Source organism: Elaeis guineensis, chromosome 7 (assembly GCF_000442705.2).
Source record: "Elaeis guineensis isolate ETL-2024a chromosome 7, EG11, whole genome shotgun sequence".
In the NCBI taxonomy this organism is placed as follows: domain Eukaryota; kingdom Viridiplantae; phylum Streptophyta; class Magnoliopsida; order Arecales; family Arecaceae; genus Elaeis; species Elaeis guineensis.
Window position 1 is genome coordinate 1,055,598 of NC_025999.2, and position 15,869 is coordinate 1,071,466.

The following is a 15,869-nucleotide window of genomic DNA, read 5'->3' on the forward strand; positions in this document are numbered from 1 at the left end:
GGTCATACTCATCCAACCACTGCTGAGACTCATCAAGATGTTATGAGTATCCTGAGGTAAAGCCTTCCCAAGAGGAACTTGACAAAGACTGCGGCCTCTTCCCCTTGTGTGGAGCTCATCGAGGGGAAAGAGGCCCATGATTGTCGGAGTTGGCATGAGGAGTGTGCCGAGAGTTAGGATGTGGTGATCGTCGGACAGATCAAGAACTCACCCAACAGGAGCATCGAGTCGAGTGGCAGGTCAGAGATCAAGGCCGACGACTGTACTAGGAAGGCACATCACATGGCACCATTTCTTCCAATCGCAGCTACTGCTGCTGTTGCTGGAGACCGTGAATGGCCTCTGTCAGTATTTTCACCCACTGCACAGGGGTAGTGAATTATTGGTGGTTCACTGTCACCACCGGCCAGGAAGCGCTTGGCTTTGTGAGAGTCGCCAGAGGTGCGTCATACCGCGATGAGCATCGAGTGGAGCCTGCAAAGGCATTTTGCGCTCTCATCTTGGCTATAGAAGTTCTTCAGAGAATATTTTTCTCTGCTCGTCCCCCCTTTCTAGTGTGCCAAACTGTTGCAGCCTTTCTCCGATGAGGTAGTCGGCCGAGGGCCGAGCTGCTGCACCTATGTGTCGTGTGGTGAGGTGCCAAAAAAGGTTTGGTTGGTCGTCGGAGAAGATACACAGTCAAGAAGCCCAAGAGTGAGAGCAAGGGTGGCGGCAGGTGTCGGCGATGATCTCCGTTTGATGCCGAAGAGAAGGGACCTACAAAGGAAGCTCCGTCAGAGATTGCTTTGACGAGGACCCTTTGATGCTCAAGTCAGCAAGATAGATCAATAGAGAGGAAAGAGCAGCAGAGTTTCAGCATCTATGTTGGCCAACCTACCTGGAGGGGCTCTCGCTTATCTCTATTTATAGAGGGAGCAAAGTAGAGGTGAAAGGACAGGTGATGATGTCAATCATGTCCTATTGCACGATGCCACATAGGCATCTTTAAATAGCTCTGAAGGTAGGTGTGCCTTATGTTCGGTGCGCACATGGCCGTGATGGCGGATGCTACCGCATGTGGGACACAATAAATAACCTCGTGGGCACAATTAATGAATTCGTAGCATCCCATCACGGTGCACAGTGAGCCGACTAGGGAATAGCATCTGAGTGATGTAACCTGATGTAGCCTGACAGGTTGGCGTGGTAGCCACATTTGGCATTCGGCTATTTGGCTGAGACCCACGCTGTGGGGGTTGATAGAATAAGCCCATTGAGGGGTGGCACCCCATCATCGATTGGCGTAGTCAGTTGAACATCGAGCAAGCACCCGGCTACATGCCGAGTGTCATTTGCCGTAGGTGGCATGTCAAACTTAGTCAGCTTGATTCCGACTCGGTTAACCATGTAGACCCTAATCGGCCAACTGTCATCGATACTAGTCGATGAAGAGCCGATTGGACGAGACTCGCTGATCTAAGCCGGATTGAACCGTAGTAGCCTAATCGGTGTAGCTCTCTTAATCGGCTGAGAGCCGAGAAAGCAGGATAGTCGGTTGAGTGACGAGGATCAACCCCAACATATATATATATATATATATATATATATATATATATATATATATATATATAATATATATATATATATATATATATAGCTTTTTTCTTTTATAAGCTAACGGAGGAGTTCGAAGGATATTAGCTGAGCTGGCATGTTAAAAAAAACGTAGCATTCAATGGGATGCGATGTGACCGTCATCGTTTTCTCCACTGCTGTCTTCCGATAACACCCCCCCCCCCCACCTGCCTCCTCTCTTCTTCTCTCTCTCGCCCCCACCCACGGTCGCCGTCTTCTGATAAACCCCCACCTGCACCTCCTCTCTTCTTCTCTCTCTCCCCCCACCCACTGCTGTCGTCTTCCGATAACCCCCCAACCGTGCCTCCTCTCTTCTCCTCTGCCAATTGTCATTTTTATGTTTTTTTCATTTACTCTTGTCATATTCCTCCCTAGAATCTTACATACTAGAAAAGGAATTATGGGGCTGATGTTTTATGCTTGGATACAAGAATTGGATATGAGATTGAAGTAGGACATAAGTTTGTTGAGTAATTATCCTTGGGTATTGGCAGCAGTTGTTGGCTGAATATAGGAGATGGTTGCTAAATATACAAGGATTACTAATTTACAGTGAATTACCCATTATCTTTGAATCAAATGGATTGAATAGCAAATTTCCAGTCTAAGTTCATGGGCATGCAACTACCGAACTTAATTGTGATGATATGCAAGATTTTTTTTCTTTTTTTTTTTTTGAGTAATGATATTATTTTGAAACTTGATGCATATAACTTTTTGTAACAGTTTTAACTTCACATATTATCGTATCCTGGAACATTAAATTTATTAGCTCAGCAAAGAGACGCAAAAACCAAGGAGTGGATGATTTAGGGAATGGATTTATCGAATTTTCTTATGATCAAAATTGCATGGAGTGAGTTGAATAAGGCTGACTGGCTGTATAGCTATGAATTTGTAAGAAGTTATGCTGCAAAAAACAAGGGACCTGTAAAGCTATTTTTAAGTTCTTAGTCAACTAGTAGTATATCAAAATAAAATGGTGGTTGGAGTGATGTGGCTTTTCTTTCAATGACAAGATCAGTTTGACTGATTTTAACAGGAAGCTGGCATAGAAGTCGATCCTTTTGGGGACTTAAATACAGAGACAGAGAAAAAATTGGGTCAGCTTGTTTGTGAGAAGTGAGCTTATAATGTTGCTATTAAATTTTTTCATTCTCCTTTCTTACAAGAACTGTTGGCTAAGCTCATGATCTTCTTACATGCCAACACAGATATGACACTGATTTTTATATTCTTTATCGGTATCCTTTGGCCGTGAGACCATTCTACACCATGCCCTGTTATGATGATCCAGCATATAGTAATTCATTTGATGTCTTCATTCGAGGTGAGAAGTAAATTCTTTTTGTTGATTACTGAAAATTCTATTGATGGTAGTTTATAGTCTCAGTGATTTTTATGGTGACAAGCTAATGAAAATTGTATACTCTGATAACATTTTAAGTTCTAGTGGTACCATTTTCATATGATGAATTTCTTCAAATTACAAAGTCTTCTTTTATGTTACATGCATGCCTTTTCTCCTGCCTAAAATGAGGTCAACCAGGCATGTGATTACAAGTATTGTTGTAATTCAATTTTTGAACGTCATATAGAAAATCATGCAACTCTTCCATGCTCTGATTCGATTAACGTGAGTCAAAAGTGTTAATTAAATTGCACATGGATTTTATGTTGTCTGTAGTGTTCTTTGCCAGTAAATATGTAGTCTGAGACACGGTTGTTGGATCGTATGAAGAGCATGTATTCGACTAGTCATATGGGTACAGAGCGACCTGTGCAAAGCTAATTATAAGTGTATGCTATATTGCAGGCTTACATGGGTTCTTTATACATGGGTTCTTTATTTAGTCAGATTGTACATATGTATGACCAGATCTACTTGTGTTTAATATTGTAATCTAATGATTTTAGTGTCTTAATTTGTTCCTTCCAAACTGCTATAATTTTTTTGGGCTTCTTCGTACACATTTTTAAGACCTACCTACATATGAGAAGCAAGCAAGACATGTCTGAGTATATTTTTCATGAAAAATATTTTGGTTTAGGATGGTCAAGAATCACGTTTGAATGATCAGAGCATGCCTACCATCCACTAGAAAGCAATTAAGAGTTGCCTACTCGCAGAAAGATAAACTGAAGGTCCTACTGTATCTTCACCGGCTTTTTTATCGGTCCTTATTGGTGTATATCTGATGAAAAAGAGAAGGAGAGATTTATTTTTATTTTTCTTCACACTGAATCAAAAGTGTGTACAAAGACCTATAAATACAAATATGTAGACCCAAATATAGATAGGGAATAACAAGAATATGCCAAAGAATAATCAAGAATATGCTACGGAATAAATCCCTGGACCTTTAATTAGATTTTTTCCAATTAAGCTCATTCCTTCCAATACTCCCCCTCAAGATGAGGCGAAGATATCTCGAAGTCTCATCTTGTCAGTCAATCCAGAAAAAGACAATGAGCTAAGCCCTTTGGTTAGAATGTCTGCCACCTGATCAGAAGATCGAATATAGGTAATGCAGATCTGACCCTGATTAATCTTTTCTTTGATAAAATGACGGTCAATCTCGATATGTTTGGTACGATCATGCTGTATCGGATTGCTTACAATCTCAATCGCTGCTTTGTTGTCACAATATAACCGAAGAAGAAATTTGTTTAGAAGTTGTAATTCCTGAAGCAGCTTCTGAAGTCAAAGAAGTTCACATATGCCTAGAGTCATTGCTCTATATTCAGCTTCTGCTGATGATCTAGCTACCACTGACTGTTTCTTGCTTCTCCAGGTAACTAAATTACCCCCTACATATGTACAATATCCAGAAGTAGATCGCCTATCATCCAATGATCCAGCCCAATCTGCATCAGTAAATCCCTCAACCTGGAATGTGTTGTGTTGGGAGAACAACAAACCACGACCAGGACATCCTTTCAGATAGCGTAATACTCTGAAAGCTCTCTCCATGTGTGATTTTCGTGGATCATGCATGTATTGACTGATGACACTGACAGCATAGGCTATGTCGGGTCTTGTATGTGAAAGATATATCAACCTTCCAACTAACCGTTGGTACCTTTCTCGATCAACAGGAGTTCCACCATCTGTCACTGTTCGATGATTCTGATTTATTAGAGTAGTAGCAGGTTTACACCCCAACATCCCAGTCTCAGAAAGCAAATCTAGTACATACTTTCGTTGTGACAGAAAAATATCTTTGGATGATCGTCCAACTTCTATGCCCAAAAAATATCTTAGTGGACCCAGATCTTTTACCTCAAATACTTGCTTTAGTTTTTCTTTGAGTTGTTTAATCTCATGATGATCATCTCCTGTTATTACAATATCATCAACATAAACTAAGAGTATAGTTTTCTTTCCCTTGAGATGTCTATAGAATAGAGTATCATCTGCATTACTCTGTTTATATCCCATTCCTTTTACAGTCCGACTGAATCGATCAAACCAGGTTCGAGGAGACTGTTTAAGACCATAAAGTGAATGCTTTAGCTTACAGACTTTTCCAATTGTTGCTTTAGTCTCAAATCCTGGTGGTATCTGCATGTATACTTCCTCCTGAAGATCTCCATGAAGAAATGCATTCTTCACATCTAACTGATGTAATTCCCAGTCAAAATTAGCAGCACATGATATAAGTGTTCGAACAGAGTTCATCTTGGCCACTGGAGCAAAGGTTTCATCATAGTCTACTCCATATATTTGAGTGTATCCCTTTGCTACTAACCGAGCTTTGTATCTTTCCACCTTGCCTTCTGGAGTCTGCTTTATAGTGTACACCCATTTACACCCTACAGGATGCTTTCCAGCTGGCAGAGTGACCAGATCCCACGTCTGATTTTTGGATAAAGCAGTCATCTCTTCTAACATTGCTTCCTTCCACTTAGGTTCTGCCATAGCCTTTTGCCAGGTACTAGAAATACAGACAGAGTCTAATGCAGCTATAAAGCTTTGATAAGATGGAGACACATTCTTATATGAAACATAATTAGTGATATCATAACGGTAACGAGCAGGAGGAACAATTGAGCGAGTACCCTTCCGTTTTGCAATAGAAATATTAAGATTAGAAATAGAAGAAGTAGTAGAAATATTGTTACCATTAGGAGACTCTGGAGAAGAAGCTTCAAGCGGTGGAGATACATGGGCAATTGGTGGTGAATGCACACTGGACTCTTCTTCTTTCTCAACACTAGGCTCCCTCTGAACATCATTCTCAATACTAGGCTCCCTCTGAACATCATTACTATGATACTCCCCCTGGGCACCAGAATTTGGTGTGTATAGAAAGTCACCCGGAAGAAGTAATTCTGGTGTCTTATTATCAGATAGACGACTTCCATAATAAGCTTCAGTTTCTCAAAAAGTAACATCCATAGTAATAAGCATTCGCCGCTCAGGGGGATAATAGCACTTGTATCCCTTTTGAGTAGCAGGGTAACCAACAAAGACACACTTTAATGCTCGTGGATCTAGTTTTCCTACTGAAGGTCTATGATCACGAGCAAAACAAACACATCCAAAGACCCTAGGAGTGACTACATAATCAGTAGACCCTTTCAAACATTGTATGGGAGACTTAAACCCGAGTGTTCTTAGAGGCATACGATTGATCAAGTAAGCCGCGGTCAAGACAGCCTCACCCCACAAAAATTTAGGAACTTGCATGGTAAAAAGTAAGGATCGGGCTATTTCCAATAAGTACCGATTTTTTCTTTCGGCAACTCTATTTTGAGCAGGAGTATCAACACAAGTGGTTTGATGAAGAATTCCGTGAGTTTGAAGATACGCACGGAACTCCTGATTAATGTATTCTGTGCCATTGTCAGAACGTAGAATTTTAATTTTAACACCAAACTGAGTACCTACAAGTTTATGAAACTCTTTAAAACAGTTTAAAACTTTCATTTTTTCCTTCAATAAATAGACCCAAGTTACTCGACTAAAATAATCAATGAAGATAACAAACCACCTATGGCCCTTGAGAGTATTGGTACTACATGGTCCCCATACATCAGAGTGAATTAAAGCAAAAGGTTGAGAACTTCTAATTCCAGATATAGGAAATACTGCTCTGGTGTGTTTAGCCAATTCACAATGATCACAAACTAACAAATTTTTATTGCATTTAGTTGATAAAGATGGAAATAAGCGACTAAGAATAGAAAAAGGAATGTGACCCAGCCTACGATGATGTAACATAAGTTCTGAAGTGGCACCTTCAGCAGACAATGCATACCCCATCAAAGAAGAGCTCATACTTTTCTCATCAGTTGATAGATAATAGAGTCCATTGTGCATTCTACCACCCCCAAGTATCTTCCCCGTTCTCTGCTCCTGAAATAGACAATGTGAAGGCCAAAAAGTGACAGAGCAGTTCAAATCTCTAGTAACAGAGCTGATAGAGAGTAAATTTGTAGGAAAGGATGGAACATGCAATACTGATGATAATCTTAAGTTAGGAGTACAGTCAATGGATCCTTTTCCTGAAACAGGGGTAAAAGATCCATCAGCTATTCTGACTTTGTCATGTCCTGAACATGGTGAATATGAAATAAAACTATTAGGTGCCCCTGTCATGTGACTGGATGCTCCTGAGTCTATTACCCAGGAGTTAGATGTCCCGCAAGTAAATGCATGTGATAACTTATATGAAGTACCTGAGTGTGCAAAAAGAGAGGAATCAAGATATTCGTCCTGGTGGCTAGACTGCTCCAAAGTAGAAGGTGTGGTGTTAGAAGATGATTCATACTTTTCCATCATTCGTCGGAAGGTCTGATACTCCTCTGTAGATAAACTGTGTATAGCACCCTCGGTCTCTTCAGAGAGATTGGCTTGGGCAGGTCCACGAACATGATTCTATCCTCCAGTTCTTCCACCACTACGACGACCACCACGGCCCCGACTACCATGCCCAGGCTGATTTGGGCGGCCATGGAGATCCCAGCAAAATGCCTTAGTGTGCCCAGGCTTTTTACAATGAAAACATACCTTCTCACCTACTTGCTGTGGCTGTACGGTAAGAGCTGATCTTATAGAACTATTGGAGTCAGAAGTCACTCGTCGCCGTGTCTCCTCGCTTAAAACAGTAGAGAAAACTTGACCTAAACTAGATAAAATATCTCTGGCGAGGAGCTGAACTCTGACAGATTCATATTCCGGATTCAGACCATATAGAAAGTCCTGGACCCGTTCTTCTTCTAAATATTTCTGAAATCCATCAACATCGATGGAACATTGTGGAGCAAAATTTCTATAATGATCAGCTTCGGACCAAAGACGTTTCAACTCGATGGCATATTCAGTGATAGATAAATCTCCCTGATGAAGCTGACGCAATTGAGAACGGATCTCAAATGCTTGAGCAGAATTCTGCTTCTGTGAGAACATTTGGGCCACCGTCTCCCAGACTTCCTGTGCAGTCTCCAGTAGTTGCACACTTCTTGCCACATTTGGTGTCATGGTATTTAGAAGAAATGCTAGAACAACAGAGTTCTCCATTCTCCATTGAGCCATATCCTGCTCATTATTAGCAGGTTTCTTCTTTGTGCCGGTGAGATATCCTTCCAAGCCTCGCCCTTGTACAAGTAGACGAGTGCTCCTCTCCCATTGTAAATATGTCGTTGGGCCATCAAGTTTTACAGCCACTTGAAGAGCATTCAGCGATCCACTATCTCTTGACGAACCCCCTGATCGAGTGGCAACTGTAATAAGCCGATCCAGCAGACCTTCAAGATCTTGCATAGTAATTGGATTGGCCATACAAACAAAATGATAATCTCACTGATACACTATCAATGAATCACCAGATACACGAATTACCGGACACACCGTAAACACAGGCTTCTAGGCATAAAAATTCTCCATTTTTTTTTCTTTCCCTTTTTTTTTCTTTTTTTTCTTTTTTTCTTTTTTTTTTTTGGTAAATGAAATAAAAGAAAGTGTTAAAAAAGGAAGCTGTGGCTTTTACCAATTATGTATCCCGTGAAGCACGGGATTGCTGCCGCTACCTCGCCGGCGACGCCGTCGGGGGCTGGAGGAGGAGGAAGAGGATATATTGCAGTGGCCGCCACGACGCCGGCCGGGAGGTGGAGAAAGGGGTTTTGGCCGGGAAGGAAGGGGTTTCGGCCGGGAAGAAAAGGGGGGTTGCGGTGGCGATGGCTGCGGATGGACTTGGCGGATGCGGAGGCTTTGGAGGGGCTTCGGCCGGGGCTGCGGATGGACTCGGCAGATGCGGAAGCTTTGAAAGGGCTTCGGCCGGGAAGAAGGTGCTCGGATGGACTCGGCGGATGCCGGCGAAGGGGTTTCGGCCGGGAAGAAAGGGTGCGGTGGCGATGGCTACGGATGGATTTGGCGGATGCGGAGGCTTTGGAGGGACTTCGGCCGGGAAGAAGGGGCTCGACGGAGGCGGCCGGTGAGAAAGAGCGCTGCGATGGCTGTGGTGGCGACAGGGAAGAACGTTGACGCCGGGGTTTCGAAGGGGTTTTGCAGGCGCCCGAGAAGAAAGATGGCAGCAGTTTGCTGTGAAGAGAAAAAAAATAATAATAATAATATTGAAAAACGAGGGCAGAGGTGGGCGGAGGAAAAGAGGTTTTTTTTTTCTTTAAGAAGGGGAAGGAAGAAAGAATGGATCAGAACCCGGAAGCTCTGATACCATGATGAAAAAGAGAAGGAGAGATTTATTTTTATTTTTCTTCATACTGAATCAAAAGTGTGTACAAAGACCTATAAATACAAATATGTAGACCCAAATATAGATAGGGAATAACAAGAATATGCCAAAGAATAATCAAGAATATGCTACGGAATAAATCCCTGGACCTTTAATTAGATTTTTTCCAATTAAGCTCATTCCTTCCAATAATATCCAATGCAGGTGTATTGCCGTACATATGCAATGTTAGCCAAGCGTGTTCTAGCCATTTGCCTGCACATCAGCAGCATGTTATTTCTTATTTTTGCTGTTGATGTTGAAATGCCATACCTTGGCAGTGCCAATTCTATATTTCAAAATTCTCCTTAGGAATCTTGACATAATTTTCATTTTTTCCTTTTAGGTTTTTTTGACCTTAGTCTAGTCTATTCATCGTCAACTATGGAGCAGACAAATTTATAATCCTTTTAAATTGGTACCTAAGAACAGTTTTTAATGATAATTCCTATGTTTATCCTTTAATCGTAATTCTTTTGGCAAAGGATGGTCACATTCAGGAGTTAGAGCTGAGAATGAGTCAATCTTCTCCTCAGACAAGGCTTCTCTAATCTATATATAGTTTCTGATTCTGAGGTTTTATCAGGTGCTTAGTTCCGATAAATTTTGTAAGTTAGTAGCTTTTTGCATCCCTTAAACTTTGCTGATTAGTGGCTTGTATATTTTGGAGAACAACATATTCAAATGTAGCAAATGCCCTTGGCAGGACTGAACGCCATTAATTGGTTCATATTTTAAGTCAAGTCAAAAATACCATGTTTACATGGCTTCCTAAAGCTCTCTGTTTTTCAGATTAGGCCATGTAGGATCAGAACAAATAATATCTGAATAAATAATAACACATAAACGTTGTACATCCATTATTATCATGCTTTTTCTGGAATATACAAGATTACCATGCTCTTCGGTTTCCTACCATCATATCTGGACTATATATGATGATTATAGAATCTGAGAATTTGCTAAAAGAAAATGACATTACCATTTATATTTGAAAAAATATAATTTTATTCCAGAGATGCTGTGCCACGTATTAGATGCCCATCCATGTCTGAGTCCTGTTACTTTAGTTGTCATGATTTTGAGTCGCATAGGATAGTTTAGAACTTCGGTATGTGTAGAAAGTTGATTCCAAAAACAATGTAAAATATGCTGGAAATATGCAATGTTCCACTGTGCTCTAATCGGTTTTGACATTTCTTCCAGGCGAGCAGATAATTTCAGGGGCTCAAAGAATACACTTACCTGAGTTATCGACTAAACGTGCAGAGGCATGTGGAATTGATGTCAAGACTATATCAACGTACATTGACTCTTTCCGGTATGAAGTCACATTTTTTAATCATTTTTCTTCCACATTTTTTGTGCATTTTCTTTTCTTTTCGTGTTTTTCCAGTAAAAGCGGCATAGTTTTTTTTTTTTGTGAATATGCATGCATCAATATGAAAAGCTGAAACCCTGTGTTGTCTGTGGTGCTCGTGTCAGAGGAATGATTTGGTTGCTGAAGCTTCATAATTGTTAACTATTTGGATTTGATATCTTAAGATTCGGTCCACATTGAGTTCACAGCGAGGTCCACGATAAAAAATGGAGTCCAACGAAACCGAAATCACCTCAAACGGAGTCCGAGTGGTCGAGATACGTACTTTTGAAGCTTGCATGAAATTCGAGAAGATGGAGGACCGTCGGCGGAGCGGTGGCGGGCCGACGGAGCGGCGGTGGCGCGGCTGCAGGAGGCGGGATGCTGCCCAGCGCACTGCAGCACGAGGCCGAGGCACGCAGGGCGCGGCCCAGCACGGGGCGCGCGACCCGGCCAAGGCACGTGCACGCGGCACAGCCCGGGCCCAGGCGCCCGGTGCGGGCGCTGCCCAGGCCCGTGCGCGCAGGCCGGTCCATGCCCAGGCATCGTGCCTAGGGCCTGTACTCGAAACACCGTAGACCAAGTAGTCCATGGCCAGTGCGTAGACCGCGTGGGCATTTTCCATGCATTTCGTACGGTCCATGACACTGTTCCGTGGACCGGCAACGATCGGAGGGCGTGGGTAGCTTGCGTTCTTGATCCAATGGCTGGAAAGGTTATTTGACTTTGTTTAGGACTCCTAATCTCTTTCTAATTGAGTGTTTAAGCCTATAAAGGCCTGGGAACAGTCAGGGAGGCTTGTGGTGGCTTGTTTTTCTCTGTGGATGCACGAACGGGCTGTGCAGCACGAAGATCAGAACCCGAGAGAAGAGAGAGCCGTACGCTAGGAGAGAAAGAGCAGGGTCCTGGACAGCGGACAGCGATCACTTCAGGGGTTCAGGGGGGTCTTCTTAGAAAGAGAGCTTTTGTGAGAGAGAACTTTCTGTGAGGGAGAAATTGGGTGTACAAGGGTAGAGGGTGAGATCTCCTCTTGTAAAATTTTTTTTTCATAGTAAAGTTTGCATGCCCCATGGAAGCGAACCCTTTTGTGGCTGATTCATGTATTTTGATTGTTTTGTTTTATTTCTTCTTTCTTCCCACTGCATCGCGTGGTATTGAAAAGGTCTTGAGAGGTGGTGTCTTAGCCAGACATCCACCCAACAAGTGGTATCAGAGCGAGGTGGTACAAGGACGCAGATTGCAGCGGTAGTGAACAAGACTGAAAATGGAGAAGACAGGAACAATCAAGATGGAGATCAACAAATTTGATGGTAAGAGTAATTTCTCCTTGTGGCAGGCAAGGGTGAAGGACGTGCTCATCCAACAAGGGTTGATCGATGCCCTCTTGTGTAAGAAGAAGCCAACCACCATGAAGGTGCAGGATTGGAAATGGCTACGGATGCATGCGGTGAGTACTATCCGCATGTACCTAGCGGATGAGGTGGTGATCCATGTGCTGAGCGAGACTTTTCTGACGGTGCTGTGATCGAAGCTCAAGGAGTTGTACATGACAAAGTCTCTCACCAACACTCTTTTCCTCTGGAGGCAGTTTTACCAGCTGCGGATGACTGAGAGACGGAGCATACAGGAGCATCTAAGCCACTTCCAAAAGATCCTCACCGACCTCTTTAGCGTTGGTGAGAATGTTGAGGAGAAGATCAGGGCATTGATTTTGTTAGCGTCACTTCTCCTTTTGTACGAGTTCTTGATGACTGCTCTTCTAGTGGGAAAGAGCACTATCAAGATTGACGAGGTCACCACGGCGATACTCCAGAACGATGTTCTCAGGAGGGAGAACCCGGCTTCGAGCTCAGGTGGCGGTAGCTCAGCTTTAGTGGCTTTTGGAGGAGCAGGAGGTGGTAGACGGAGCGACAGGAGATCGCGACGAGGACGGTCCAAGTCCAAGAGGGACTTGAGCAAAATCAGGTGTTACCGGTGTGAGAAGTTGGGGCATCTAGTCAGAGATTGCCCTCAACTCAAAAATCGGACGATGGCTGCTGTAGCGACGACCGACAGCGATTCAGATGAAGATATCCTGGAGATATCTGATGAGGTATCTACTTCTTTCCAGCAGTGGATATTAGATTCTGCATACTCCTATCATGTATGTTGCAGAGAGGAGCAGTTTGACTCCCTGGAGAACAGTGAGGGCACTGTATATCTATCGGATAGATCGAGTTGTGCGATCAGAGGCATCGGGATGGTCAGCTGGAGGACACATGATGGTGCAGTGAGGAGATTAGGGGAGGTTCGATACATACCTGATTTCAGATGGAATCTTATCTCACTTAGCAGACTGGATTCAAGAGGCTACAGGACGGTAGCTGGTGCATGAATCCTGAGGGTGCTACGCGACGATAGGATTGTGCTGGAGGGGAAGAAGGGGAGCAGAGGATATTATTACCTGATAGGAAGTCCAGTGCGAGGTGGAGCTTCGGAAGCCAGATGGAGCCCAGAGAGAGGTGAAGCTCCAGGTGGAGGTGGATCGGGCATGAGACAGGAGACTCAGGAGGACGAGAGGCGACGTCGCTAGATGAGATTCCTATTGCCGCAGGATGATGCCCCGAGTAGGTTTCAGGTCTGGAGGAGCACAACATACGACAGAGATGGGATCGAGCAGCCTGACTCGACTCCTATGTTTGTCCATCCATGATCAGCAGGCGATTGCCCCAGGGTGTGGGGGCAAGGAGATCCAGAAGCTCTCAAAGTTAGGTAAAGATCGAATATCGAGTCGAGATGGAGATTGTTAGGATTTGACGTCTCGAGATTCGATTCACATTGAGCCCACAGCGAGCTTCGCGATGAAAAATGGAGTCCAACGAGATCGAGATAACATCAAACGGAATCCGGATGGTCGAGATACAAACTTTTGAAGCTTGCACGGAATTCGAGGCGATGGAGGACCGCTGGCGGCCGACGGCGGGCCGACGGAGCGGCGAAGGTGCGGCCGCAAGAGGCGGGATGTCGCCCAGTGCGCGGCAGCACGCAGGGCACTGCCCGACACAGGGCGCGTGGCCCAAGCGCAAGCGCACGGCCCGGCCCAGGCGCATGCGGGGTGCAGCTCGGGCCCAAGCGCCCGACGCGGGCACCGCCCAAGCCCGCATGCACGGGCCAGCCCAGGCCCAGGTGCCGCGCCTGGGGTCTGTACCCCAGTCCACCGTGGATCGGGTGGTCCACGGCCCAATGCATGGACCGCGTGGGTGTTTTTCATACGTTTCGCACGGTCCACGGCACTATTCTATAGACCGACGTATGATCGGAGGGTGTGGGTGGCTTGTGGTCTTGATCCAATTGCTGGGAATGTTATTTGGCTTTGTTTTGGACTCCTATCTCTTTCTAATTGAGTGTTTAAGCCTATAAAGGCCTGGGAACTGTCAGGGAGGCTTGTGGTGGCTTGTTTTTCTCTATGGACATACGGACGGACTGTGCGACGTGAAGATCAGAACTCGAGAGAAGAGAGAGAGAGCCGTATGCTGGGAAAGAAGAAGCAGGGCTCCTGGACAGCGGATAGCGATCACTTCAGGGGTTCAAGGGGGTCTTCCTAGAGAGAGAGCTTTTGTGAGGGAGAATTTTCTGTGAGGGAGAAATTGGATGTACGAGGATAAAGGGTGAGATCTTCTCTTGTAAAATTTCTTTTTTATAGTGAAGTTTGTATGCCCCATGGAGGTGAGCCTTTTTGTGGCTGATCCACATATTTTGATTGTTTTGTTTTATTTCTTCTTTCTTCTTTCTGCATCGCATGGTAATGAAAAGATCTTGGAAGATAGTATCCTGGTCAGACATTCACCCAACATTAACTCATGTAAACTTGTACTAAAATTGGTTAGAAATGGGTAAAATGTTTTCAGATTTTGAAATTTTAATGATTGGCTTCCAGATTAGGTGTTATAATTTCTCACCTTCACCATAGAAAACCTAAAAACAGGCTGGCTCTCTCATGCTTTATCATTCTCGTCTATTGATAGCTGCATCCCAACGGACTAATAGGGTCTGTTTGTTCCAGTTGCATGCGTGTATGATGTTTCTTAGTTGTCAGCAGAAGACCTGTATCAATACCCAGGATGCCAATTTCTCCAATTTGCAACTTGGAGGTCATAGCCAATGTGCATCTTGTAATCTATTCTTCTGTGGGTTTTTCATCTGTGGTCCACCTGGTCATGTATGACTGTAGCACTTTAGATAATTTATTTTACTAGCTTATTCATTGTAAAAATCAGGAAAAACAGAGGAGAAAAAAAAAAGAAGAAGAAAGAAAGCAATTTTACGGGAATGAAGTGTTAGTGCCTTAAAGGTTGCTTATTTCTGAAGTTGCAGATGTTGATTAGCACAGCTTCTCCTTGGTCCTTGCACAGTATCGAGAGGAATGGTGTCGTAAATGATCATTTTTATGCCATGCTTGATTTTAAAATGGATGCTTGGTTCATATGTGAATGATGAATTTTGCTTTATGGTGATCTGCTTCACTTTATTGCAGGTATGGTGCACCTCCGCATGGTGGGTTTGGTGTGGACCTGGAGCGAGTGGTTATGCTTTTCTGTGCGCTCAACAACATACGCAAAACATCACTGTTCCCTCGTGATCCACAGCGGCTGGTTCCGTGACAGTTTTGTTCTTCAATAATTCCACTTTAATAAAGTGTTATTGGCTATGTTGACGCAAAATCACATAAGCTTTTTGACATATCCAACAAATGGAATGCATTCTGTTGACATCTATGTTAATTGAATTAAAAGCATAACATTTTGGCCTTTTGATTGGTTAAGTTACCTGGCCTTTATTTCCTTGTGCACCTGTTGGAGGGGATTTTTTTTCCTTTGTTATGCTTCCGATGGGCTTTCTATGACAACACTAAAAATCCATGGTGTTTTTTCCTGCTGTTCAACTATGTTGAATCTCATCCTGTGCAGCAGACAATTTAGAGACATCTTCTTTGCTGGAAGAATTGTCATCATTTTATGAATTAATAATTCAGGAAACCATATATCAAGGTGGAAGGAAACCATAAATTGGGAGCCGAAGGTGACAAAAATGCTTCTCTCATCTATTTGAGTTCTGCTTCACAGATTCGTGTGTCCTACATTTTCTTTCAGCATTTGCTTCGCAGGTTTGTATTTTGCACA

General features: G+C 43.5%; 1 pseudogene; it reads left to right on the top strand.

The window, feature by feature from the left end:
- Positions 1–15,511, top strand: part of LOC140859152 (aspartate--tRNA ligase 1, cytoplasmic-like) — a 201,548-nt pseudogene extending 186,037 nt beyond the window's left edge.
- The last annotated feature ends 358 nt before the right edge of the window (positions 15,512–15,869 follow it).